At 38.2% G+C, this 27,194-nt stretch overlaps 1 long non-coding RNA gene across 3 annotated transcripts in view; it reads left to right on the plus strand.

Moving 5' to 3' along the window:
- LOC134207992 (uncharacterized) overlaps positions 1-27,194 on the plus strand; it is a 119,438-nt gene that overhangs the window by 33,985 nt on the left and 58,259 nt on the right. The gene's annotated exons all lie outside the window — the stretch shown is intronic.

Genomic DNA, 27,194 nt, shown 5'->3' on the forward strand with positions numbered 1-27,194 from the left:
AAACGGATTGGACTAGTCATCAACACGTCGAAGACGAAGTACATGATAGGAAGAGGCTCAAGAGAGGTCAATGTGAGCCACCCACCACGAGTTTCTATCGGTGGTGACGAAATCGAGGTGGTTGAAGAATTCGTGTACTTGGGCTCACTGGTGACCGCCGATAACGATACCAGCAGAGAAATTCGGAGACGCATAGTGGCTGGAAATCGTACGTACTTTGGACTCCGCAAGACGCTTCGATCGAATAGAGTTCGCCGCCGTACCAAACTGACTATCTACAAAACGCTTATAAGACCAGTAGTTCTCTACGGACACGAGACCTGGACGATGCTCGTGGAGGACCAACGCGCATTATCTTCCTTTATTCGCTTGTCTAGTTGCAACCAGTCACGACCAAAACATTGTACTCTGCTTGAATGGACAGCAATACTGCATAAATCCACTGATACCCCTCAAAGACACTGAAAAAAAAATCAATTCCGCCAATAAAAAGTTTTTGTTAGAAAAACTTTTTTTCCTTAAAAGTGTCCAGCTTGCGATGTGTGGAAGGTTGGTAGGGAACATATTCACCTATCTTGAGACAAAATTTCGTCCAAATCAAAAAAAGCGTTCTGTTTTCAAATTGATTTTTAATTTTTTAAACTGATTTTTTTTAGTGTAGGGGTTAATTTAGATTTTATCGAATATCTTTATTGGAAAGTTTGTCTGATTTTGCAATAGTCACTCATATAAGTCTTTTTTGTAGGATGCGTCGTTTTTCGATTATATCCATTTGAAAAAAATCAGTAAAAAGAGTTTGGCCCTTTTCAAAAGATAGTCTAGATCAAATTTGTTGAAAAAAACTAAGAATATGCTCTTTGCTTTGTACACCACCTTGTGAAATATTGACCTGTTTCCAAAAGGTTCTATTTTGGTGCACGAAGCCAAATTACATTTTATAATACAGCAAAAGACACTAATTTCCACTAGATGGATTGGTTTGCAATTTTTTTCTAGGATAACACATCCATAATAACAATCAATTTGGAATGTCTTCAACAAGTTTGTTTTCGGTTCCAGTCCAAAAAAATCCAAGTACAATCCCATTTATACCGCATAAAAAAAGTTTTGACTGCACTACCATTCAGTAAAATCCCTCAGTCTATCAAACGACTAACACAAGAGCTGCACATGTACGTGGGTAGTGTTGCCGTCAAATTTATACTATGACTTTTCATCCCCTTTTGTAATGTTTCGGAATGGTAGAAATTTTTGGTATACAAGACAAGTTTCGATGTAAGAAATGTATTTGGAAAACGTTACCGTTATTATGTTAGCCTACTTTGATCAATCTAACGTTTCTTTCCTTTCGAAATTCGGTTTTCTTTGAATATATTTTTATGTATTGATTTTTGAGAGATACTTTGTATGGGTCACATTTGGAACTTTCAAAGGCACATCTTTTTGTTGAAGACCCATGGACTTATCTCGTTTATTTATCAAGTTATAGCCGTTTTCTGATTGAAAACATATTTTTTTTCTAAATCAAATAAAACGCTTTAAACAAAAACGCTCTCTCATTTTTCCCGCCATAAACGAAGAAAAGTGCGAGCTTTCAAGAGATTCAGAGATTTAAAATCGGTTTGCTCCATTTTGAAATATTTGCACATGAAAAAAAACATGTTTTTCATAGAAAAACTCAAATAACTTTTTTGTTATAAAAGATAGATCAATGGTTCTATAACAGAAATGTGCGTCTTCTAAAAGTGCTCGGAGCTAAGTTTTTGCGAGAAATGAATGTATAACAAGTTATGGGAAGAAAACCGATTTTTGTGGACCGCCCTGACGTATTTATTGAAAAAGCTCATAACTTGTGAACTAAAAGTGATAGACAAATGGTTTCTTTAGCAAAGTCAAAATAAATTGCTCTACAACTTTGTGGAACATTGCACAATTCTATACCGGAAGATTAAAAAGTTATTATTATGAACTTCTGAAATATAGGTACCACCCTAATGTCACTACATGGAAAAAATCGTCAAAAAATATGAATTTTTTTCCCAAAGACACTATATATTTTAAACTAATAGTTTAGGCGCAAGTATTTTTGTCTTTTGTGAAAAAAGCTGATTCGTGATAAAACGCTTTGTTCTCGCTCATTTTATGTTGGGGACCATACTTTTTTGCACAGCTGTGTAAAACAAGCAAAGCGGATCACGGAACTCACGTTGGTTTGCTCTTTTCTTTCATATTCGAGTCTTTTCGTGGCATCATCAATGCAAATGGTAGTAGCTTATGTGCAACAAATAACTTAACGCTTTCATACAGATAGCGTGGTGGTGTGGCTAAAGTAAGCGCATATCAACAGCTATTATTGTTACTATTCTGGGTTCGAATCCCGGCGCGGCCATACAATTTTGTAATTGTTCTGCGATAATTCTCGCGAAAAGTGAGTGAGAGGTGAAAGTAATGAAACGAAAAAGGATTTTCATCTAATAGGCAAGATTTTCGTTCATCTTCCAATGATAATTCTAGAGAAAAGATTGATGGGTGAAAGATGATCCTCAACATAAACAACGAAACAAGATTTTCCCTTGGCCCGAAAAACGCTTGCTTTGGTCTCATTGAAACGAAAAGTTGAAACCCTGCCCATCACTGATAATTGTGCTGTCGTTTTCGCGATCGGGAGGTAAACTGCACCTACGGAGAGTGGGTCTCGTGGAAGTTCTACGGCAATCCAAGGCTGTTCTAATAAGCTTGAGACAGGTGAGGTACTAAGGTAGCTGGTTAGCCTAGCAGAAACGGTCGGGACTCCGCCACCGCGCGATTTGTGGCTATTCAACCGTAGATCGGTCGGTTCTGAAGACGTTGTATAACGAATTGAAAAGTTGCGAAGAATTAATACTGTCGTCCAACCACGTTTCCGTTACGACAATTAAATCAAATTTGGCCTCAGAAACTTCAAGGAAGAACGAATCAATTTTTGTTCACAATCCACGAAAGTTCTGGCCCTAAATCCGTAGTCCGTTTGAGTGATGATCAGGAGAGCTGCAAATTAATGGAGATTCAGGCACCGAGAGTTCCAAATTATGGTCAAACTTGCCAGGACATGCCGGCTGGAAGACCCCTTCTCCTGACCCAAGCACAGGGCCGAGACGACTGTGGAGCGCTGGCGAGAGTGGCTCGTCTGTGATGAGGGGATACTGTGGGAAGTTTGTGCGTCCCGGGATTACGTCTCTAGGCTGAGATCCTTTGTCAGAGTTGGATTTGGATGAGGCGGTGTTTCTTGTAGTTGTAAGATGAGCGATGAATGAATGGGTTGAGAAACTTTGGCTAAAAATTATGTCTGCATTAGGTAGCGAAATACCATTATCAAGAGTGTACTTGCCTGGAAGTGCAGGCTGGAAGACCCCTTCTCCTGACTCAAACACAAGGCCGAGACGACTGGCAGGAATGGCTAGCCCGTTGGCGGGTCTTTCAACGAGCGAGTGAAGTTGCGTCCCGGGATGAGTTTACCCAGGGACAGAAGTAGTTCAACCGTCTGCGCTCGCTCCGCAACCAACTTGAAAACGTGAGCATTCTACTTCGAGGCGTACACAAAAGGAACGCTGCTGAACAGGCAAGTATTCTGATTACAAGGTCATACGTAGTGTCCTACCTCAGAAACTTGTCTCTACACAGGATTGTTCCAGAAAAATCTGAACGATGTCGATCAGGACGATAATAGGAATGTGGAATATCAGTAGGGGAGACTGGGGAGATTTTGATCCCGTTTTCTCGTTAACGATCTATCACAGCCGAAGATGAATAAATTTACGCGGTTTTCGAACAGACTTTATAAGAAATATATAACTTAACGTTAATTGTCGACTGGAATTAAAGTTGCTTATGGATGTTGCTTTCTCAGTCTGATATTTTTTTTTGTTGGGGCGTATAACCACTGCGTCCATTGAGTTGAACTTTTGTGGTATACCCCTGATTACTATTAACTATTCGCATCTTCTAGGTTGATCACCATTTGTCAAGTAAACAACCTAAGACGCGTATTTTCCCAGTCCGGTATTATTGAGTTAATAAAACCCACTACCTTTCCAGGATTTGCAGTCCAAATATCTCCTGGTTGCATAAAGCCACTATTTAGAAATTTAGATCTACCCTTGTACAATGCATCACAACTGCAAAGCAGATGTTCTGAGGTTTCACGTTCCATGTTACAGAAACGACAGATATCATTCTGAATTTTCAAGAAAATTTCAAGTGATATCTGCTCGGGCAGTGTCCGGTTATTAGGCCAGTAAAGGTGCAAAGAGCTCTCTTGCTGAACTCTAAGAGCTTTTCGGTTATTTTAACATTGGGAATTATAAATCTCTTTGATTGAGCACACTTTTCGGCAACCAACCAATTGGTCATCAACCTTTGTGCTTCCCAGGATTTTAATTCCATTTTTATGGTACAGCATGATATACCGCAGAAAGGTTCTGGGCCAATAAACTGTGTATTTGAACCTCGTTTCGCAAGCTCGTCTGCCTTTTCATTACCTCCAATGCCACAGTGCCATGGAACCCAGTACAGATTTACGGAGTTCTCTTGGCACACCTTTCGCAATGAAAGAATGCAGTCCCAGACAAGTTTTGACGTACATTTAAAGCTACTCAACGCTTTGAGTGTCGCTTGACTATCTGTGAAAATACAAATATTTGCATATCTATATTATCGATATTAGCACATTTTATTATAGCAAAAATCTCCGCTTGGAACACCGTTGGATAGTTTCCCATTGTCACTGAGATCGCTATCCCAGGACCGAAGATTCCTGCACCCGTTTTTGTTCCTATTTTTGAGCCATCTGTGTACTTCAATCGTTTAAGTTTTTGCATACTCTTTTCCGCTTCTAACTGCACGAATTCATACAATGGTTGCAGATTAAGAATTGCATCTAAAGATTTTGAAGAGGTGCTACGCATCGCTCCCGTTATAGCAATGGACACTAACCTTTGTAGTTTTGTCAGCTTCTTTTGTGCAGTAGCCTCTTTTGTTTTTGACACAAGAGCAGCATATGTCAGTTTTGGACGAATAATGGAAGTATAGATCCACTTTATCATTTTTGGTCTTAAGCCCCATTTCCTTCCAAATGTTTTAGAGCATATCCAGAAGGCACTAGTTGCCTTTCCGATTGCACACTCAATATGAGCATTCCAGTTCAGTTTATAATCCAGAATGACTCCCAGGTATTTGACCTGTTCACTAAGCTGAATTTCTAGTCTTCCAAGCTTTAGAGCTTTTAGATCAAGTTTCCTTTTCCTAGTGAATGGTACAATTACAATTTTTGACGGATTAATGCTAAGGCCTTCCTGAATACACCACGATTGGGTAAAATTTAGAGCACATTGCATTCTTTCAGAAATGATATTGTCGAATTTCCCCCTCACTATGATGACAATATCGTCAGCAAAGCCTACAACCTCGAAACCTTTTTCTTTCAAGCTTCCTAGAAGATCGTCTACAACTAAGGACCACATTAGTGGTGAGAGGACCCCTCCTTGAGGGCAACCTTTGGTTGCCCATACTGTAAGAGACGAACTTCCCAGCTCTGAAGAGATTTCTCTTTTTGCAAGCATGCTGTGAATCCATTTGATAATGTTCGTGTCGAAGTTTCTTTTCTTCATGGCACGATTCATTGACGAATAAGAAGCGTTATCGAAAGCTCCTTCAATGTCCAAGAAAGAACAAAGTGCTATTTCTTTTACCGAAAGCGCCTTTTCCACTTTATATACCACGGTATGAAGTGCCGTAATTGTTGACTTACCGGACTGGTAAGCAAACTGGAACTTAGACAGTGGATGTTTAATCATGTAATTTGAGTTGATATAATCACTCAACACCTTTTCCATAGTTTTCAACAGAACTGATGAAAGCACTAATGGGCCTGAACGATTTAGGATGCATCTTATCTCGCTTTCCTACTTTTGGTTTAAAGATAACTTTTACTTTCCTCCATGAAGATGGAATATAATTGAGTCTTAGACTTGCCTTAAAAATCTCAATTAACGGCGGAATCAGCACTGCTTCGCGGTTTTGAAGCATTGCTGGAATTATTTCGTCCGGTCCTGCAGATTTATAAGGCTCAAAAGATCTCACTGCATTCTCTACCCTGGCTTTTGTAAAGATATCGTCAGCCAAGGCTTGTGTAACATTTTTTGAATCATCAGACATTTTAGTTGGTCTTGCTGAACATCTTTGACTTTCAACCGAACCACTTGTTGTTGGGTCTACACACATAATCGATCCAGGAAAATGGGTTTCCATAATCAACTTTAATGTTTCACCAGAAGTTTGTGTGGAAAATCCATCCACTTTTTTCAGATTCCCTAGTTCATTAGTATGATCTTTTGCAAGTGCCCTCTGAAGTCTCGCGACTTCTGGAGTATTGCTAATATTTTCACACGTTTGAACCCAAGATCTTCTTTTGGATTTTCTTATTTCGTTATTGTACTCAGTAAGTGCACTCCTATACGGAGTCCAATTCGAGGTTCTTTTTGCTTTATTAAAAAGTTTACGAGAAGTCTTCCGCAGTTTTTCCAATTTTGAGTTCCACCACGGAACGTCCCTGTTAGAGGACGACTGTTTAGTAGGACAACTATTGTAGAAAGCATTTAAAATCTTATCATTTACCTTTTGGGAAAAACATTCCAGTTCTTGAACTAAATCAATTTTTCCACTCTTTGTAAATGGGTCTGAACTTAAATGTTGCTTGTATTGTTCCCAGTTCGTTTTTCTAGCGTTTCTAAATGAAGTTGATGATAGTTTTCCCCAACTTCATTCAAACACAATATGTCTATGATCTGACAGTGATGTTTCCTTGGAGACATGCCAGTTTGCAATTCTTTCATAAATCGCACCGTTGCACACTGTCAGATCTAAGACCTCTTGTCTAGTTGCATTAGAAAATGTTGGATCATTTCCCCTATTGCAAATATCAATATTATTGGATGAGAGATATTCTAGTAAGCATTCACGTCTGAGGATAATCAAAACGGCTAGATTTTGAAATTACCCTTAATTCTAAAATCTAGATGTGTGATGTGTGACAGTCCGTAATTTTTTGTTGTTATTGATAGGGGAAACTGGACACACGTGATCCCCGGGGACACATGATCCCCCCCTGTTTTCTCGAAACCTAATAAAATTTTTATACCACTGATTTGTGTAAAAAGATCCGTGTAACAAATAATTGAATCTGAGTTACATTTGATGTTAGTTCCTTTATGTATATGGGTTTTAGAAAGGTTTTAATATTTTAGCGTCCTCAATTTTTTTTTTTATGCAAAGGTAGAAAGTTTAATAACTTTGAATATATCCAACCAAAACGTGTCAAATTTTTACTGGACGCAGTTTTATTATTGCAGAATTGAATAAGCTTATTAAATTGATTATTGCTTATTTCAAATTGAGTGGATAAATAAACCAAGATAAATACTCAACATGGACACACTTGATCCCCCACAGTATGGACACACTTGATCCCGATATTGCCGACATTAAGGCGTTTGTTGTATTCCATTGCATTTTTATATTATTGTTTTACATGCAACTTATTGATCTGTTATGATTCGTTTCCGTTATTAAAAGTTAAAATAGATTTATTTAGGTACTTCCTACAATTTTATTATTCAAGCACACGCGTATTTTGAATTTGCCAATAGCCTTATCTCATTACCTAGAACAAAGTTTAGTTAAACATGCTTAACTTTGATTAGTTTTATTAAATGCGAGTAAATTAAATAGCATAATATTCAATCTAAAATTAACTGAAGTTTTGAAAACACTTAAGAAATAACCGGGTGTAAAATCAGTACTGTTAGATCTACTATTCAATAGTACTTTCTTTTATAAATGGGTTAAGTTTATTTAGAAATACTATTTTCATCGTATTTTATCGCAAATCTTCTTGTTTGTCTTCCTTTAAAACGTTTTAACAATAGGTTAATCCTATCGCTATTCAGTATTTCAAAAGAAATCGCATTCATGTATTAATAATATACACGTAAATACAATGCTTCAAGCATGAGTGACAGTACCACATTGATTTAAGGAATCACCAGCCTGGTAGGATCACGATCGTGGTATTGGTAGTAGGCTGGCGACCGCGATGCATCAAAGACATTTTTGGTTTATTCCGAAATAGGCACACTGGGATATGTTTTTAAGTGCGGGAAAGGTTTTTAAGCGCGGCTAATTTTTTAAATTATAAACAGTATAATTAGATTTAAAAACAAAAAAGGTATATTTAATATTTATGCATCGTTCAACCAGTTTTGGTATCATAACTGTATCAGCCATACAGAGAGATTCTCTTGGAAACATCATTGTTGTCGTAATACGACCCCTGCCTTTCAGTGGCGTGGATTGATTGCATAAATAATCATCAGCATGTCAACTATGTTGGAAATTGTCACTGTTACTCTATTGGAGAACCAAAATACTTGCCTTACTTAACACCAACAATATTTTTAATTTTTGCCATACTGTTTTTACGTTAAACTATAAATAGTTGTTAGGATTTGAAAACAAACCAATTTGGTCTTTTATCAGGCTTGAAAGAGCCTAAATATGTTCAGCTCATAAAGGGATCATTTCCCCCCGATATGGGGATCAAGTCTCCCGCAAGTTTTGAAAATGTCAAATTTGCTATCTTTTAGAAAAATCGATTTTTTGATAACTTTCATGAAAAAATAATTTCTTCCGATGATGTTTTTGAATAACTAATTAAATTGTTCATCAAGTCCATCTTAAATCGTATAAATATAAGCATTTTAAATCGAGAAACATCCGAAATAAAAAGTGGGGATCATGTGTGTCCAGTTTCCCTACACAATCGATTTTTTAGAGTGCTGTCAAAAAACACATTCGGGGAGAACTGATCCCTCTTTAAGAACTTGCTTTGACAAATGTAGAAAGGTGCTGCCTGATTTTTTAAATATTTTTCCTCCAAAATACGCAGATATTCCGGCTTACTGTGCGTATTCATGAACAATTTTTGATCTGGAGTTCATGTAATAGGGGTCGTTCAATAATAATGTCACAGGTTTAAGGGGGGAGGGGTTCTGAGACTTTGTGACAGTACATATACAAGGTATACAAAAAAGCTTGACAGAGGGGGGGGAGGGGGTCTAGAAATCCCAAAAAGTAGTGGACGTCATACTTAAATCGCCCCTAAGCGCATGTAATCTTAAAATTTGGTGAGTCTTGGTCCCATTTCTATGATATATACTCAATAAATATTTTTTCGAGTCAACTTTTCGACAAACCTACACAAAAATGGCCGCTTGAAGCAACGCACAACTGTCATTTTTATTATTTCACGCATGGTGCGACACAGCAAAGCCTTATAAAAATAAGCTTCTAGTGGATTAAGCATCCTTTTAAAGAAGCACAGGTTTTATAACAAATATTCTAATAATAATTCTAACTATAAATTATATTTTAACTTTACGATGACGGTAAACACGATGATTATGTAACATAATAAAAAAAAACATTGATGGAAAAATTATATTATAAGTTGGGGTATTTGAGTTTTGAGGAAACTTTTGATTTTAGCTTTGAAAGTGGAACGATTCGTTAATATTTGAATATCTCTAGGAAGATTATTATACTTCGATGGACCTATGAATGTAAGCCGTTTCTGGCCAAAACTAGAAAAAGCACGAGGTCTTGAAAAATTGGTTTGTCGTGTATTATGCAATCTTGGCATAACATTTAGACTCATATTGTGGATACTTGCTGGGTTATGCAACAAATTGTGAATGAAGAGTAAAGTCTGCTCTTCACACAACCCTTGAATTGGTAATATTTTATGTGTGAAATCTGTGTATAATCGAGCTGAAGAGAAAAGAGGAGGTAAATTGAAAATAATTTTCATACAACGATTTTGTAGTGTCTGGAGTTTTTTTAACTTGGATTTACAAGCTCTGCCCCAAACAATAACCATGTAGTTTAGCTGAGAATGGATATGAGCGTAATAAAACATAAGTAGTGCTTTCCGAGGGACAAAACTACTAACCTTCTTCAATATTCCACACAAATAGGAAACTTTTCCCGCTGTTTTTGTAATGTGTTGATCCCATGATAGTGTAAAGTCTAGATACACACCCAGGTATTTAAACGAATTGACTCTTTCTATAATAACCCTTTCTATAATAAGCCCATCATTAAATTAGGAACACTCGGTAGTAGCTTTCGAGGCGAGCGAAACATCATGTATTTAGTTTTGTCAATGTTTAGTGAAAGCAAATTATCACGGAAATAGTCATTAAGAATCTATTTGCAAATTCATATATGTAATAATCATAGTCGGACTGATATGTGGATAGAACAATGCCGTATCATCCGCAAATAATCTCGGAGTCCCAATTAGTCCTATTTTATTTATATCGTTAACATATATGAGAACTTAAAAATAAAAATCTTAAAAATCACCTAAAAGTTGCCCAAATCTAAGCAAAAAAATCGCAATGTTCACGACATAAATCTTAAATGAGAAAATGTATTCAAACGCATAATATTCTGCAAATCCGCCAAATTGCTTGGATAACGACTTTTTCACTTACGCACGATCGGCTCACGCTTGCTTCTTGACTGTAATTCACTTTTTTGACTTGATTCGTCATCGTGCTTTTCACAACTGGAATGACTTACCGCTTACTTTTAGAAAATATAGAAGCCAAACTAAACGCCCTTAGACAAATTTTTACCAGTGCTTAATTATGTTTATTGGTGTTTAAATTAGGTAGTGCATTGATATCGACAGTGTTGAGAAAAACTCAAAATCTCAAAAATCATGAACGATTTAAATCAAGCGTGAGTTTACACGCAGCCAGCTCATCTAGTAAAGAAAATCATGGTTATATGTTTTCTCCATTGTTGAAATAGTGAATTGACGTTTACCACATAAAACAATCGATACTATTGCGTGTGTAGACATAAATTTGCGCTTAAATTAGTTTCAAATGCTTTTTGGCACGAAATATTGTTTTTGGCAAATGAGTTGAACGATGTTTATAAAATAGCAAACAACTATATTAGCGAGTAAGGGCAACATTGGATAGCGTCATATACATTGAAAATCCTTAATTGATTACTTAAGATGTTATAAATTAGTAGTGGCAATAAATGAATAAATAAAGAAAATCTAAACCGTCTATTGCCATATATTGTGGTAAGCTCGAACCGTACCGATTTGAGTCCAAATTTGAACATAAATCGTACTCCGAATACTCAGTTTTTAATGACCATTTCAATATTATTTGTGTAATACATTGCACGGGATTTTGAATTGATTAGTCATCTTGATTCTCCGTATGGAAAATTATAAGGAATTTAAGTTTCAGGGCGCCAAAAATCCTTTGTTTGAAATATAAATCGTGTTCGGAATTTGAGTCGAAATTGTACGCAGAACTTTATACAATCTTCAGAAACGTAAGCTATCAGCATTAGAGAAATAGTCCTTTCCTGGATTTCCAAACGCATGATGAGAATCAGCCAGAAATTCTCAAAATTAGACACGATTTATTTCTTTTATCATTTGATTGCTGAAGATCTTGTCTTTCAACATAAGAACAAAACCAGTCACACAAACTCCGGAATACGATCCAAAAATCAACATTCCCCATGTAAGTATATATTTATACGTAGAAACGAGCAAGAACTAGCAAACCAAGCAAGTAGGATTCAGGGAAAGAAAAAACAGAAATGTTGTCACACGAAATGATTTATGCTAAAAGTGTGATTTATTATCAAAACAAGCCCCGAGAAGATTATGTACCCGGCAGAAGAGAAGATAGAATCGCTCCGAGACCGTCGCCAACCATCGTGCTCGGTCTCATCAGCATCAACTATGAGGCCGTTGATGTCATCTTCTGAAACGCTTGCACCTTCCTTAGTAAGTCTTAGCCATAGCTTCGGTGCTTCCAAGTGTGAATTGCTGAAAAAAAAGTATGGCCTTCAATAAATCAAACACCTTTCTCTACGCATCTTTTCATATTTAGCTTGTCGAAACGCATTATTTTTATTTCCCAGGGAGAAAGGTGATTTAAAGGAGGGCACATTTCTCCGCAAACAAAAGGAAAACCATTAGTAGAACCAAAAATCGATTTGCTGTGGCTGAAATGTACCTCTGCCGTCCTTCGTGTAGTTAACCTTGACTATAATGACTGTTATGGCTTTCTTGCCATAAATGTACACACGCTCATTTACATAACATTGTGTCACTTGTTGCAGAAGATGTTAGTTTTCGGTCGAAACCTTCAAGGATTGTTGAAGGTAGTTTAATAGATCAGACTCACTCACTGTACGAGCATGATACTTATTTCTTGTTTTGTTGCTTGAGGCAACGTGCAGTGTTACCACATTTTTTTACCTTTGCACAGCTTGCAAAGGTTTTCGGGATAAAAACAAACACGCTGAAGTCAAATTAAATGACACGAAATTATTTGTGTTATTCAGTCATGCCGTTCTTGTCAAGCTCGGTGTTATTTTAAACCTCGCGACATAGTCGCAGTTTTTTTTCCACGAATGTGTTCACATAGAGGCTGACATGCCTTCTTAGACTGCGATCCTCTTCGCATCTACCGTTGAACAACATAGCTTGGTGTTGTGGCACACTTGGTGCTTCTAATTATCTAATTAATGGAATTGATAAACCTTTATTCAACCGTATATAATTATGGATGTAATTGATTGATTATGGTGCCAGGCATATGTGCATCGTCGCTGCACTGTTGCCTACCAGGTAGATTATTGAATGGCTTAAAGAAAATGTTAACGAATATGACGCATTTTTTTTTGCAGTACGAATGTATCTTTTTTTTCACAAATATTTATATGACTAGAAAATATGCATCTATTAGCAAAACAGTATACCAAAATCATCTTCACATTTTGTGCCGTGTACCGTGAAAATCTAGTTTCGGCAGTTTAATGAATTTTCCATGTTCTAAAGAGATGAAAAATATACCAAGCGTATTTACTCCATTTGACGGTAAGGTTTGTTCAACGTTGTATGTGCATATCTTCATGAACAGTGTTTTACAATGGCAATCGACAACTCGTTTGGCAAGATTTTTTAAATCTACTAAACACTGCGTGTCACAAACCCACAATGTTGATTACGTAGATGTCGAGATATGTACCAGTTATTTGGATGTTGCTCTTGCTGTTTGATTTGTTTGTTTCGCTCTACGAACTGAAAATTTCAACGGAATGTTCTTGCTTCTAACGCATGATGATTTAATCGGCTACTGGTTGACCACAATAACTCAACTCGTTAAACTCAACGAAAGTATGCGGTTTTCTTTTGGGAACGAAAGCAGCAATAATTTCTGCAAAACTAAGGCACCACAAACTCCAATGGACGAGGAGGAAACGAACGTGAAATGATTCGCGAGATTCGTTGGAAATTTATCACTCTTCTAGTAAAACAAGCTGTTTTCCAAAGTTTTCCCACCACCTCTAGCGGAGCCATGTTCTCGCCGTTCCAATAGTGAAGGGAAAAGTTTTCGTAATTCATAAAACTCTCCAAACACTTACTGCTTTCCCATCTTTCTATTGTGGGAGTAATTGTGCGAGAGTGTAAGCTGGTTCTAGGGAAAAGCTTGGATGAATGGAACTGCTTTCGAGACCACCCGGACCGACGGATGCTGTTGTGCACAACGGTTCTCAGCCGATGCTTCGTTGTGGTTGAGTCACTGGGGAAAATTGGTTTTGGTTCCATGGTAAAAGTTTTTATGCGAATTCTAGCTACATTCCAAACGAGGCTCGCTAGTAAGGAGTTGGTCTCAGCTAGGTGCTAAGAGTGCTGAGTTACTTGCTTGGCAGACGATTCAGTTCCACTGCATTTTGTTTCAGCTGGATGGAACGGAGGGCTGCAAGCAGTGGAGTACATTAATCTTATTTCACTAATTAACCGTCCTCCTGCATGCGCGAAATGTTTGGAAGACGAAAGTTTTATTTTAAATCATAATTTATTTCGGTTATTCATTACACCGCCGAGAAGTTATTGTTCGTTACGAGTTCATCCAACAGTATCTATTGTACATAGATCAGGATACGGTGGTTGAGATGTAACTTTATACGGTTTAAATTTTGTAGCTCGAGTTCTTTAAGGCTGAATAAAACTGAATACTGAAAATTCGAAACAAGTGTTGATGGGAGAACAGTTTTCAAAACCATAATCGATTTGTGAATTCCACCAATTGATTCGTTAATTCCGGAAATATGAAAATGGATCAGAGGAAAATGAAGTCATGCAAGTCAGCGGTTCTCAACCTTGGGTACATGTTCCCCTCGGGGTACCTTCGCCAGGCCCAAGGGATACCTCGAACAAAAATGCATAATGGCGGATGGATTACAATTTTAATCAATACTTATTGATAAAGTTTTATTATTATTATTTTTTCAATATTTGTTTGTTTAAATTAAGTTGCAGATAAGTAGAGTGTGTCTTCATGTTTAATTTAGCATCGTTCAACGTTTTGACAACTCACCTCACCTCACACCTCACCACCGTGATGGTGCAATCGAGTAACAGAAACTCCAGTACAAAACTTCATAATCGTATGGCCCGGGAACCTCCTTCCAAGAGGCCCGGAAGCCTCCTTTCAAGAGGCCCGGAAGCCTCCTTTCAAGAGGCCCGGAAGCCTCCTTTCAAAAGGCCCGGAAGCCTCCTTTCAAGAGGCCGGAAGCCTCCTTTCAAGAGGCCCGGAAGCCTCCTTTCAAGAGGCCCGGAAGCCTCCTTTCAAGAGGCCCGGAAGCCTCCTTTCAAGAGGCCCGGAAGCCTCCTTTCAAGAGGCCCGGAAGCCTCCTTTCAAGAGGCCCGGAAGCCTCCTTTCAAGAGGCCCGGAAGCCTCCTTTCAAGAGGCCCGGAAGCCTCCTTTCAAGAGGCCCGGAAGCCTCCTTTCAAGAGGCCCGGAAGCCTCCTTCAAGAGGCCCGGAAGCCTCCTTTCAAGAGGCCCGGAAGCCTCCTTTCAAGAGGCCCGGAAGCCTCCTTTCAAGAGGCCCAAGCCTCCTTTCAAGAGGCCCAAGCCTCCTTTCAAGAGGCCCGGAAGCCTCCTTTCAAGAGGCCCCGGAGCCTTCTTTCAAGAGGCCCGGAAGCCTTCTTTCAAGAGGCCCGGAAGCCTTCTTTCAAGAGGCCCGGAAGCCTCCTTTCAAGAGGCCCGGAAGCCTCCTTTCAAGAGGCCCGGAAGCCTCCTTTCAAGAGGCCCAAAGGCCTCCTTTCAAGAGGCCCGGAAGCCTCCTTTCAAGAGGCCCGGAAGCCTCCTTTCAAGAGGCCCGGAAGCCTCCTTTCAAGAGGCCCGGAAGCCTCCTTTCAAGAGGCCCGGAAGCCTCCTTTCAAGAGGCCGGAAGCCCCCTTTCAAGAGGCCCGAAGCCTCCTTTCAAGAGGCCAGGAAGCCTCCTTTCAAGAGGCCCGGAAGCCTCCTTTCAAGAGGCCCGGAAGCCTCCTTTCAAGATGCCCGGAAGCCTCCTTTCAAGAGGCCCGGAAGCCTCCTTTCAAGAGGCCCGGAAGCCTCCTTTCAAGAGGCCCGGAAGCCTCCTTTCAAGAGGCCCGGAAGCCTCCTTTCAAGAGGCCCGGAAGCCTCCTTTCAAGAGGCCCGGAAGAAAAGGGTTGAGAATCGCTGATGTAAGTGTTGTTCAGTTCTCAGTTTTCATTGTAGTGCTCAAATGTGGCCACTAGAGATGTTCAAATTTCGACGTTTCACTCCCTTATGCTTTAACGATAATATTTGCTATTTAAATAAATACTAACAATTTAGTTTTTACATTTAACTTAGTTTAGTTTAGTTTCAATAACAACTAAATTAGCTAAAATGTAGGATTATTATAACCGCGAATCTCATCGTTTGTTATAATTAATTATTATCGTCGGTTTCTTTGGGTGCCGCAGTGAACAAAGTACTTTTTCAACTTAGATATCAGCAAAAAGTTGCGAACCGAGCGCTCGGCTGTGCGGATCTCGGCAAAAATATCAAAAAATGCCGAGCAGAACTAAGTGTGTACATCTTGCTGACAACTGTACATCCTGTGACACACTGTAGAACAGCGTTGCTACACTGAGAAAATTCTTCATATTGAATATATTCGACGCACATATAAATTTTTTGCAATTCAGGGACCCAAATATACGCAATTTGTATCCACACAAAAAATCAATAATTGCATATTAGAGGCCACTTGCAAATTTGATTTGATTATAGATTCTATTGGTGCTCTACGTGGAGAGTGGTTAATTGTGCACTAATATACATAATCAGTTAAATTAAGGGATTTTTGCCAATAAAAATGTGTGGAGTTTTTGCAGTGTAAAATTTGTTTTACTCCCGCAGATGAATTTCCTCTTTGATGGTACCGGTCGCTATGCAAATGTTGCTCTTCAAATGACCTGCCACCCGGGATATTTGGGCTTATTCTACAATCAGAGTGACGTGATATTTTTCGAATGAAGTGAATGTTTTAGTCGTATTCTCTGATTAGAATTATATCGTCGAATCACGTGAGAATAGCTAAAATCGAATTTTTTTACAGCTCAATGTATTTCAAAATCTCTTTGCTTTGCTGTTCCAGTTGTCCTATAAAATGACATTCATGTCCTGGAAGTTGTTTAAAGTCGGCCTGGGTGTGAGAGTATTTCGGATTTTTGCGATGCGCGATCAAAATTCTGACACTTCGTTTTTCTTGCTTCAATGCCATCTTTACAGTTATTGAAGAGCGAATTCGGAGTGATTTGCGATTTGGGCGGGCATGCGTTTGTAAAGAAACCTTTGGGTTATCGTTTTTGTCGAATGATATCGTTTATTTTATAACTAATTCCCGTATCTTATAAAGGAAGTATTTGTCGGATACATATCGAGATTCTCTCAGATAGTGCTTATTTGGCACGAATTTACATTCTAAACGTATATTTACAAAAGCATGTACGCCCAAATTGCGAATCACTCCGGAAATGTCAAATCAAACATTCGGCATGGCAGTACAAAACACATATTTTAAATGCGTTGAGCTAATGTTGAATAATGTTACCCAATCGAATGAACCAAAAGTAATCGGACGTTGATCTCAAATTGAGTCAAGGTGTGAGATTGGAGTATAACTCTAAGAAAACTGAAATATGATTAAATGGTTTTTAATTATAACCTTTGCGATATCCACGAATGATTGATCTTTTCTCATCTCTATGACTCATGTCACCTCTGACGGCAGTATTACAATGACCAAAATATTTCTCAGTTTCAATCGGTTTAGCGCAACGGAATCACGGAAACGCACATTCTATGAACATTCGATGAACGTGAAGACAAAAAAAAAGATATTTAATAACTGTTTATATGACATTCCACTAAATAAAATTATGCATAAATAACGGAATAGTGCACAATAAAGTGAACTAAAAATGAATTATAGCGCGTTGGCGTCCTCTTTGGAAACGATCTCATGTGGCGCCAGAGCCTAGCGTTTGCCTATAGTCTGGCCCAGTCCCAGCCAACGCAGCAGCACTAGCCAAGCGCTTTACTGCAACTGCGACGCAGCATGGTAAGTAGTTTTGTAGTAGACCATGCATAGTAACGTACCGCCGAAAACCGCCAGAACAGACGCGCCACAGCCATATATATTCAAACTAGCAAATTGGCCTTTGTTCCACTTCATCGTGGCATGTGTGCCTTCTTTCTAACCCGTCCGAACACACACGTCGGAAGCGGATGCTGCCGCCATGCGTTTTATGCCCGCGATTTTTTACCCTTCCTATGCTAACTTTCTTTGCATCATAAAACACGCGCCCCGGAGCAAACGTGTTTCCTTTCCGCAATCAAAATCTGTTCCTGTGGAGAGAAGGGTCGCAAACTAAGCCACAATTCATCATCTGAAGAAGCTAAAAATCCCTGATTTATAGAAGATTTTTAAAAGAAACAATGCAAATATTTCCACTGCCGTTCATAAAACGAAGGAAATTCTATTGAAAATGTAATCGTTTGAACAAATTCTAAAAAAAATGGTGGGGATTCGTGTGGAAAATCTCAATTCGCTCTGCTTACAACTGCAGCAGTGCCGAGCGGTGAATCCATTCGATAAACAAATGATAAATTTTCGACTGCCCTCGTAATGGGGTGTATTTTGCCGTCTTATCGGTGATGCTTTTTAGCTTGTTTACTTGAACTGTGCAATCATTTTGCTCGCTAAAATAATATAAAAATGTATTATCGTGTCTTCGCCACATGTGAAAGCGTCCCACATCCCTAGTCTTCCGGTGCACATTTGTTTCATCCTTGGCGGTCCAATACCGTGGGTGGAAAACTAACGGATTATAATTGAAAAAAAAACAGCGCGTACAGGGGAATTTTTATCGTTTAAGAATCTATCGTCAACATCGATTTAAAAAAGAAGCATTTTACAAATCGCTAACTGATATCAAAATATTCTATCACTCTACTGTCTCGGTTTATTGCCTTTCTCGTATACAAAGTGTACTATAGACTATAGATCACTCCAAAACCGAACATTTGATAGAAGGCTCGGAGACCCATAATGTTATATACCAATCCACTTAGCTCGACGAATTGCAATGATGTCTGTATGTGTGTAAGTATCTCTGCATGTATGTGTACAAAATGTGAGACACACCTTTTTTTGCTTAGCATTATTCGATTTGCTCGGAACAAGTTGCAATCAACCAATGCGGTCTAGTTGTTTCCTATTAAAAAATATATTTTATAATGCACGAGAAAGGCGCCACTAACGCTAGGTGGATCAATTAGTTTTTTTTAAATAGCTATGAATATGGGCATCTAATCAAAAATATGGAAATGTTTTTTATTACTGTGGAAATTAGAAAAGTTCTTCGATGCTAACATTTATTGGAATATTACGATTAGGTATTCGTCCAACGGAATGTCAAAACATTTTCAATCTTAATATCCTTTTAACATGAAAGTTGTGGGACAGTTAATTCCGAGTAAGGCATTTTCTCCTCTAGGTGGATAAATCCGCCCATCCTCTCCAGATGGTGCAATCGGCAGTTGGATCGACCACAATCTGCAAACTTTTAGCCGTCACGTTTCATACTTGCATCAATTTACCGCCCATACTTTGACAAGTGGCGAAAATGATGCTTCGCGAAGTGACGATTTATATTCATTAATTGTGCCCGCGCCTTAGTGCTGCAAATTTACCACAGAAACGTGCATAGGCATCGTATCAACTGGACTGGACAAGATGGATGGCAGGACGGGAAAAAAAGAACTCAGGAAAAGTTCCTCCAACAAATAATAAAACTTTTCCCTATAAATTTTCCGGGTTTACTTTTTTCTCTCGCGTTTCGGGCCATCTTCACTTCGATTGTGATTGCCACCCACTCCCCCGGGGAAGAAGTTTCTTGCCGACATTACTATTCTCAATTTATATTTTCTTGATTAATCTTGTCAGGAATAAATCATTCCGTTTAGAATTTTCCCATTAAGACGACAGAGTGGGAATCATGCAGAGCGCCCGGTCGCACCAAGAGGAAACAACACTTTCAAACTCTTGATGCTGAAGCTCTATTTTGTCATCTCCTGGAGTTGACAAAGAAACTACTTGACTTGACTGTATCAGACTCGCTGGGGAAAACTTTCATTTTATCTCTCTCCAAGTTCCTCTGGGAACGCAAGGAGGCACAATTCCGATCCCGACCGAGTGGTTCCTGCAGGGAGGAAAATGAAACTTTTTTCTCACTCGGTGTTGGAGCCGGAACTCGTTTTCCTTCCTGGGCCCGGCATGTGAAGTATCCTTTATTTTTATCCACTTGGACGCTGGGATGATGTATGTAGAAGAAATTGCAGGCTCTCGTTAAAGCGATTTAAATTGGTGACAAATAACTTTGGATACATTATGATTCAAAATTGGTTAGCATTGGTTGGGAAATCCTCTTGTCCGGTTACGAAATGCTACAAAAAATGTAAGCTCATGAGAAATCGATTTGCTTCCAACTTCCTTACTAACCAGCCAAAATGTCCCTGAAAGTTGTTTTGGTGCCTCATGTCTTTCGCTAAGTTTTGGCATTCGGTTATAATCCGGCACATCCATATTTATCAGTATTATGATAATAAGTCTCGATCTTGAATAAATTTGAAATAAAATTGTTACGCCACGTCAAGCATACGTGATATATTTGTTGATTTTTCCCAATAATTTTCCTTTTTTTCTCGCAATCGGACGCTTTTCTTTCACTGTCGCCGGCTCTCTCTCTAGCTGCTGGCTTGCCAGTTTCGATGTGTTTTTCCTTTATCTTATTTTTCCACCCCAAACACCCAAAAGCCCATCGTCAGCATCACCGGTGGTGGTACCTCCTCAAAGCCAGGAACTCTGTCTCGGTCTCGGCCTCTATCTCGGTCCTTCGGGTTCTCCGTAGAGTTTGTCTTATTTCCCGCGCGCGCAAAGTATCAGCAATAGATCTTCCTTTCTCATGAAAATTTATCGCTGTTCTTTGCAATTTTCTTTTTCTGACATATTTTATCTTTCTCAACCCCTCGTTTCGCACAGGCGACTCGAAAGCGAACCCGACGAAACAGCTCACGCTGCTTCTCTGTCGGTTTGGATAGCCTTTAGTCACTCTCGAGACAGACCACCAGAGCTTTTGCTGTGTTTTTTTTTTCGTCGGAACCTACTTCTATATCTCACCAAAACGCAGCGAGCTGTGAAATTGGACAGATTCTTATGTATGGGTGGTTCGTGACAAATATCCGCCGACATATCCAAAGTTTTGACCGGCCGAGGCTCGCCGCTTGACCCACTGTGTGGCACAATTCATCGGCAGTTACGTAATCGGACGAGGGAAGAAAAATCGAATCAACACCGTCAGAAATTCTTTTGTTTCTTGGGAAGGTTTTGTTGTGCTTCTGGTTATTTATGTACTGAATTTAATCAAATTGATCAATTACATGCGTTCGGGTGATTTAGGGGAGAACATCTACTTTTTAGTGTTCAACAAGATTTGCGAATGTTTTCACCGGTTTTATTTGATATACCTATGCTGTTTTTATTTATCATGAAGCAATAATTACTTTCCTCAATTGCAAGGCTGATTAATTATTATGTGGAATTGTGATGACATACATTAATTGCGTACTTTTGAATGCTGCTCTACTCATTCGTAGAAATCAATTTGTGTTGGTTTTCAACAAAGGATATGTTTTCAACAGCCACCAAGTTTGCGCTTTGTTGTTAGATCACCAGCGACAATATACCGCCCACACTCCCTCAGCTTTACAGCTTGATTGGATCATTTCAAAGTACAACTGCTACTCGAGCATTAATTTTTGATTAACCTGTACTTTCACAGCTTTTTGAATATCACCTGAATTATCTTTGTTTTATTTTTGTGATTTTTTTCGTGGGTTTTCATAGTTTCATTAACGCTATATAGGTGTTAATCAACTAAATCCAAAACGTGTAAAAAAACTTCGAAATCGAATATGAATTTCGGGTCTCCAGTTAACTGCCCATGATCGCATATTTAGTAACATTTGCATTTTGGTTGACTTTGGAAATCGTTTGTCAATCCTCCCCACAAACTCAAACATTTCCAGCTTACCACAGAGCCTATTTTACTGTTGTGGGATTGGATGCAGTAAATTGAGCTTTTTGAACGATTCACAGGCCTTCTACAAAATGAACAAAAATGCGAGTGTTACAAATATGCGATCATGGGCAGTTACTCACGTAAGTAAAGGCGCCGGATTGACAAACCGAAGAATGCGAGTTCGGTTTTCAGTACATTCTACATTGCTTTCGGTTGGGGAATATTGTCAACAACCTGGACATGGGGTATCCATAGTGTTTGCGACATAAGATATATATTAAGGCAATTGAAGACATAAAAGAGCTTGTACTTAATAACCGGTAATGCCAACTCATCGGTTTTCAGCGGACTGTAAATTTTTGCTCGAATGTTGTCGTCTTCTGTATGCGTCTTGATTATTCTATCGAATTACCGCTGCACTGGTGGTATCTACAGAGTGTCTGCAAATAATCCGTACAACAAGACAGGTTTATAATTATTTTTTGGAATAAATTTAAAAACTAGCATGCATTGCATGCAATTATAATAGGATTACATGAACCAAGCTGAATTTGTTAACATTAAAATTACCCCTGTATCCCGAATTAAACGCCTTCGGCCTCGTCGCAAAAAAAAATACGGTGGCTGCATGTTTCTATACAGATGATTTTCAGACATTTTTGACGATTGTGACATCATTTCAAAAGTCTCGGTGATATATTCGGTGTTTTGCTGGCTGCTGTTTTCAAGATGTACCTTACCGAATTTTAAATTCAATTCAATTCCGGTGAGTAAGCAGGAAATTCCTTTCTGTTTGAAAAAAAAAACGGAAAAAAAACATTCACAAAGTATTTTTTTGTGAAGAAATGAGGACTCTAATACTGACTGTACTAGAAATGATTCCCAGAATAAAACCGCTTCTAATCATTCTGCATCTCTGCAAAATGCTGCATTTTCCAAAAATGTTACTCGATGACTTGCACTGATTGCCACCGCAACATCGTTGGAAGCTTCACGTTGGTGTACGGCGGCTCTGGATTACACTGCATATGCTGAACAACTAGAGAATGAGCATGAGTAATGGCAGTTCAATTGGTTGGATCACCTGAACAGAGCATCGATGGTCTTGAATTAAGACCAAACTTAATTTTAACCAGCACAGTACCTTTTTCTTAAAAAGTCACCTTCTACCAAAAAATCCAAAGAATTTCCTGTAAACTTCCAAAGTGAGAAGTGAGAAATTAATAGTGAGAAATGAAGAGTTAAAAGTGAGAAGTGAGAAAAGTAAAGTGAGAAATGAGAAGTAAGAAGTGAGAGGTGAGTAGTGGGAAGTGAGAAATGAGAGGTGCGAAGTGAGAAGTTTAGAGTACGAAGATCGAAGCGAATAATGAAAAGTGGAAAGTGAGAAGTGAAAATTTAGAAGTGGAAAGTGACGGGTGAGAAATGAAAAGTCAGAAGTGAGATATAGGAAGTTATAAGTGAGAAATAAGAAGTAAAAATAAGATGTGAGAAATGAGATGTGTGAAGTGAGAGGTGATAAATTAATAGTGAGAAGTGCAATGCGAGAAGTGAGAAGTTGGGAAAGGGAGATAAGAAGCCAAATTTGCGAAGAGAGACCTAAGAAGTAAATAGTGAGAAATGAAAAGTGAGAAATTAGGAGTGAGAAGTTAGTTATGAGAAGGGAGTTATAAGAAGTGAGAAGTGAGGGCCGAGGAACAAGAAGTGAGAAACAATATTCTTTCTTTTTCCTTCTTTTTTTCCCTTCCTTCTTCTGTCTTCCTGCTTCTGTCTTATATCTTTCAACTCACTTCTCACTACTTAACATCTTGCTTCTCACCACATAATTATCCTCTCTCCTTCTCACTCATTGCTTCTGTTTTTCACTACTCACATCCTTCTTCTCACTTCGCAACTATCACAACTCACTTCTCACCACTTTCTTCTCTCCTTTCATTCTCATTTCTCACTTTCCACTACTGCACACATCTCACTACTCAATACTCACTTCCGTTTCTCTGTACTCACTTCTCACTACTCTGTACTCATTTAAAAAATTCTTAGTTTTCACTTCTCAGTTCTCGTTGTTCAACATTCACTTCGAACATCTCTCTTCTTACTTCACTTAATAAGGAATCAAATTTTAAATGTTCGGTTAAACGGCATTCGGGCCAAATATAGATAAGTTTCCTATCTCGATACCTCCCTAACTCGATAGTCCCTTCAATATCCTCCGAGAAAACCCGATTCTTTTTTTACACGGTTGAGTTTTAGTCGATTATGACCTTTACCTTCAATGAAACTATGAGTTCACCCTACGAAAAAAATCACAAAAAATCAAAGAAAATTTAGATGGTATTTCAAAAGCTGTAAAAGTTTAGGTGAACCAAGAAATTAAGAAATACCAACCGTGTAAAAAAATATTGGGTGTATGTTGTTAGCATGCTCGTTAACAGCTGCTTCGTGTGGACTGTTCTGGATGTCCAAGATTGTGTGAGCTGACGAAGTTACGATCTATTTCGGCGTCCTTTTCTGCAGGAGTTATTAAGCGATGCTTATAGCCTATTCAGATTACGCCATTAATGACATAATAATTGGCGTTTCAGGGTAAATGCGCTTTATGATGTCATTATTTACGTAATATTCCATACATTTTGCGCTGTCAAAAGATACCCGCTAAAAAGAGTCATAAAGAATTTATTACGAACAATTATTACGAGAGAGCTTTCGTTCTAACTGGGATGCAGGGAGAAATTCAACAAAACAAAACTGACAAGCGTCACGCTCTCTTTGTCAGAGAGAAAATTCTCTCTGTTTTCATTTCGTTTCGTAGTTGACAGTCATGCTCTTTCTGTCGCAGCAGGGTCGAATGCATGTTAGATGGAAATCTTCTGAGCGCTGAAGAATAACTCGGATTGTGATGGTTTTGTGGAAAGCATTTTATATGATGAAAAATAATGATGATAATTATTTATTCTCCACTTATTCAACATGAATTGTTTAAAAAACAGATGCTCTCTAGAATTAACATGAAGTATTTAACTTAAACCTTGATTTAATAGAACAAATCGAATAAATTTTCAAAGTTCAAGGGCCAATGCGGAAGACAATTTAAAACGTAGGAATGGTTGTAAAACGAATATATTTGATGAATAAACATGATTTCATAAATTGTTTCAATTCTGCTCCATGAATGGCTTAATATACTTTGGATTTCAAAATTTTTCACGTGGGACAACTCTCGCGCTTAGTTTCATAGGGGCGTAACTGTATTGATCGATTTCTCTAAATCGATCTTATATTTTGTTAATAACTCAATTGTTTCAAAAACTACAACCGTGATTATTGATTCTGGTGCAAGATACAATCATCCTTTATCGCACCAAACCATTAAATCATCGACAAACTAGCGCAATTCGGTACAATAATAAAAAGAAAAAATCGGCGAAGAGAAATCGATCAATACAGTTACGCCCTTATGAAACTAAGCGCGAGAACTGTACGATTTGAATGGGATGTATATATAAAGTAGAATAACCTTAAATAAAACATGGATTGGTAATGCATTAATTCATCCAAAATCCAGTTTAAATTATATCACATTCACACGATTCGATTTTGTTAGAAGCTGTATCATTGATTGTCGAGTAGATTGCGTTCTGTCAGTTTCCATTTTTGAAAAAAAATTAAATTGCTGAGTTGCCCTTCATACATGGAGATACTGGTGGAAATACATTTTAGTTCGATAATATTTCTTGAAGATTGGTCCAATCGTCCTTTTTTTATTTATTTGTGAGAATTCCCAAAAGTATCTAAATTTTTCTATCAAATCTCCGTTCGATCATAGTACAGAATCAAAATACTTTTAAACTTAAAATAAATTGAGGAATAGTCTGATTCCCCGAAGAACAGCGCACCCAACTAATGAATGTAGCTTCGCTCATTATCCTTAATGAGAGCTTCAAATATTCTTCTATAATCCCTTTTCATATTTTAATTTATATTTTTTCCGTAGAAACTCTGTTCAGAAAAAAATTTTCGATTGTCGCCACACAAATGCTTGATTTCGCAAATTAAATTTTAAAACTCTCCTTGAATTCAACCCTGTATTAGCGTGCAAATGAGGAAACATGGAAACGTCAAGATATATTATCTTGCTGCAGTCTGAACACCTCGTAATAATTGGATACCCTCTCACTTAACAAAGTCATAAATAGCCCAATCTGAATAGGCTATTAGAGTCATTGTTATCTAATGGGATCAAAGCTGGAATGGAAGTTTGGATTTAAGAATTTGGGTCAATTTCCAGAACGGCTTAGCACAGTCTGGAAGATCGTGGATCTTATTGGAGAAATCATTATTCCTGAGGTCCACCATTCTGGCCTGGGTAATTTTTGTTAGGCGATTGCAACGTGTATTAAGGACAGGCAGCCCGATACGCTGGTACTGCCTTCGCGTGACATTTCGTAAACTGATTAAATCTTTGGTGAGTGTATCAATAATTAGGGTGTTGCTTATACTATCGACAGACATATGATTTCCGCACAATGATTTTCATATCACGCTGTACGCGTACAGTGACAAGATGACACACATCTTTTCTTTCCACTGTTGTATCTATTTGACAGCTTGTTTTAAAACTGATTCTACCGCTTTCAAATATTTTTTGCCTTTCTCGTACAACTAAGTTGTACCGAAAGGCTATCATTTCACTCCGAAAACGAACTTTTTATTGAAGCTTCTGAGACCCATAGTATTATATACCAATCGACTCAGCTCGACGAGCTGAGCACATGTCTGTCTGTCCGTGTGTATGTGTGTGTGTATGTGTGTGCACAAAAGCTATAAAAAACATTAGACAACTTTTCGTATAGTAATCTTTAACCGATTTTCTCGCAACAAGTTTCATTCGACAGGGGACAAAGCCTTGTTGATCACTATTGAATTTTATAACGATCGGTCATTGCGTTTAAAAGTTATGAAGAAAATGGTGCATCGGACCATATAAACCCCATATAAGGTTGGTGTCTTAACTAAATGCGAGAAAGGCACCACCAACGCTAGGTGGATTAATCTGGGTTTTTCAAATATTTTTCATCAAAATGTATAGAAATCATAAACTGTTACTATAGTTTTTATGAGTATTACATAATATTTACCCCTATTTTTTTTGAATAAATTGTGAATTTGCGTCAGCAGTTCATTCATCGATATGAAAACGTCATAGTTTTATGATTCTTCGTATAGGTATTTTAGCAGAAATATGCGAGTTCTTGCAAATATTCTGCAGGGCAATTATTTCTGCGGACAATAATCACTCTATTATATGATTTGGGATGATTTCAGTGCAAACGGCACTGATCGTTTAATTCATTTGGATATTTTGAAGGATAAAGCCAGCACCGTTCAATTGGGTCATAGATCCTGTAAAACAGTTTTATTCGGACACGGAACTCCGGGGTTTTCAAACACTTATTTACTTCGCGCTGACTACCGTTTATTTCTGCACTTCACTTTTACCTCCACGAGATCCTCCTCTCCTCTCCTCCCTCCCTCTTCAAACACTACAGATCCAATTTTGAATTTGTCCAAAACAACGGTACAAAACATTCTTCCCATCTAAACAAGTAGGTGC

The sequence above is a fragment of the Armigeres subalbatus genome, chromosome 1 (assembly GCF_024139115.2).
Source record: "Armigeres subalbatus isolate Guangzhou_Male chromosome 1, GZ_Asu_2, whole genome shotgun sequence".
NCBI lineage: Eukaryota > Metazoa > Arthropoda > Insecta > Diptera > Culicidae > Armigeres > Armigeres subalbatus.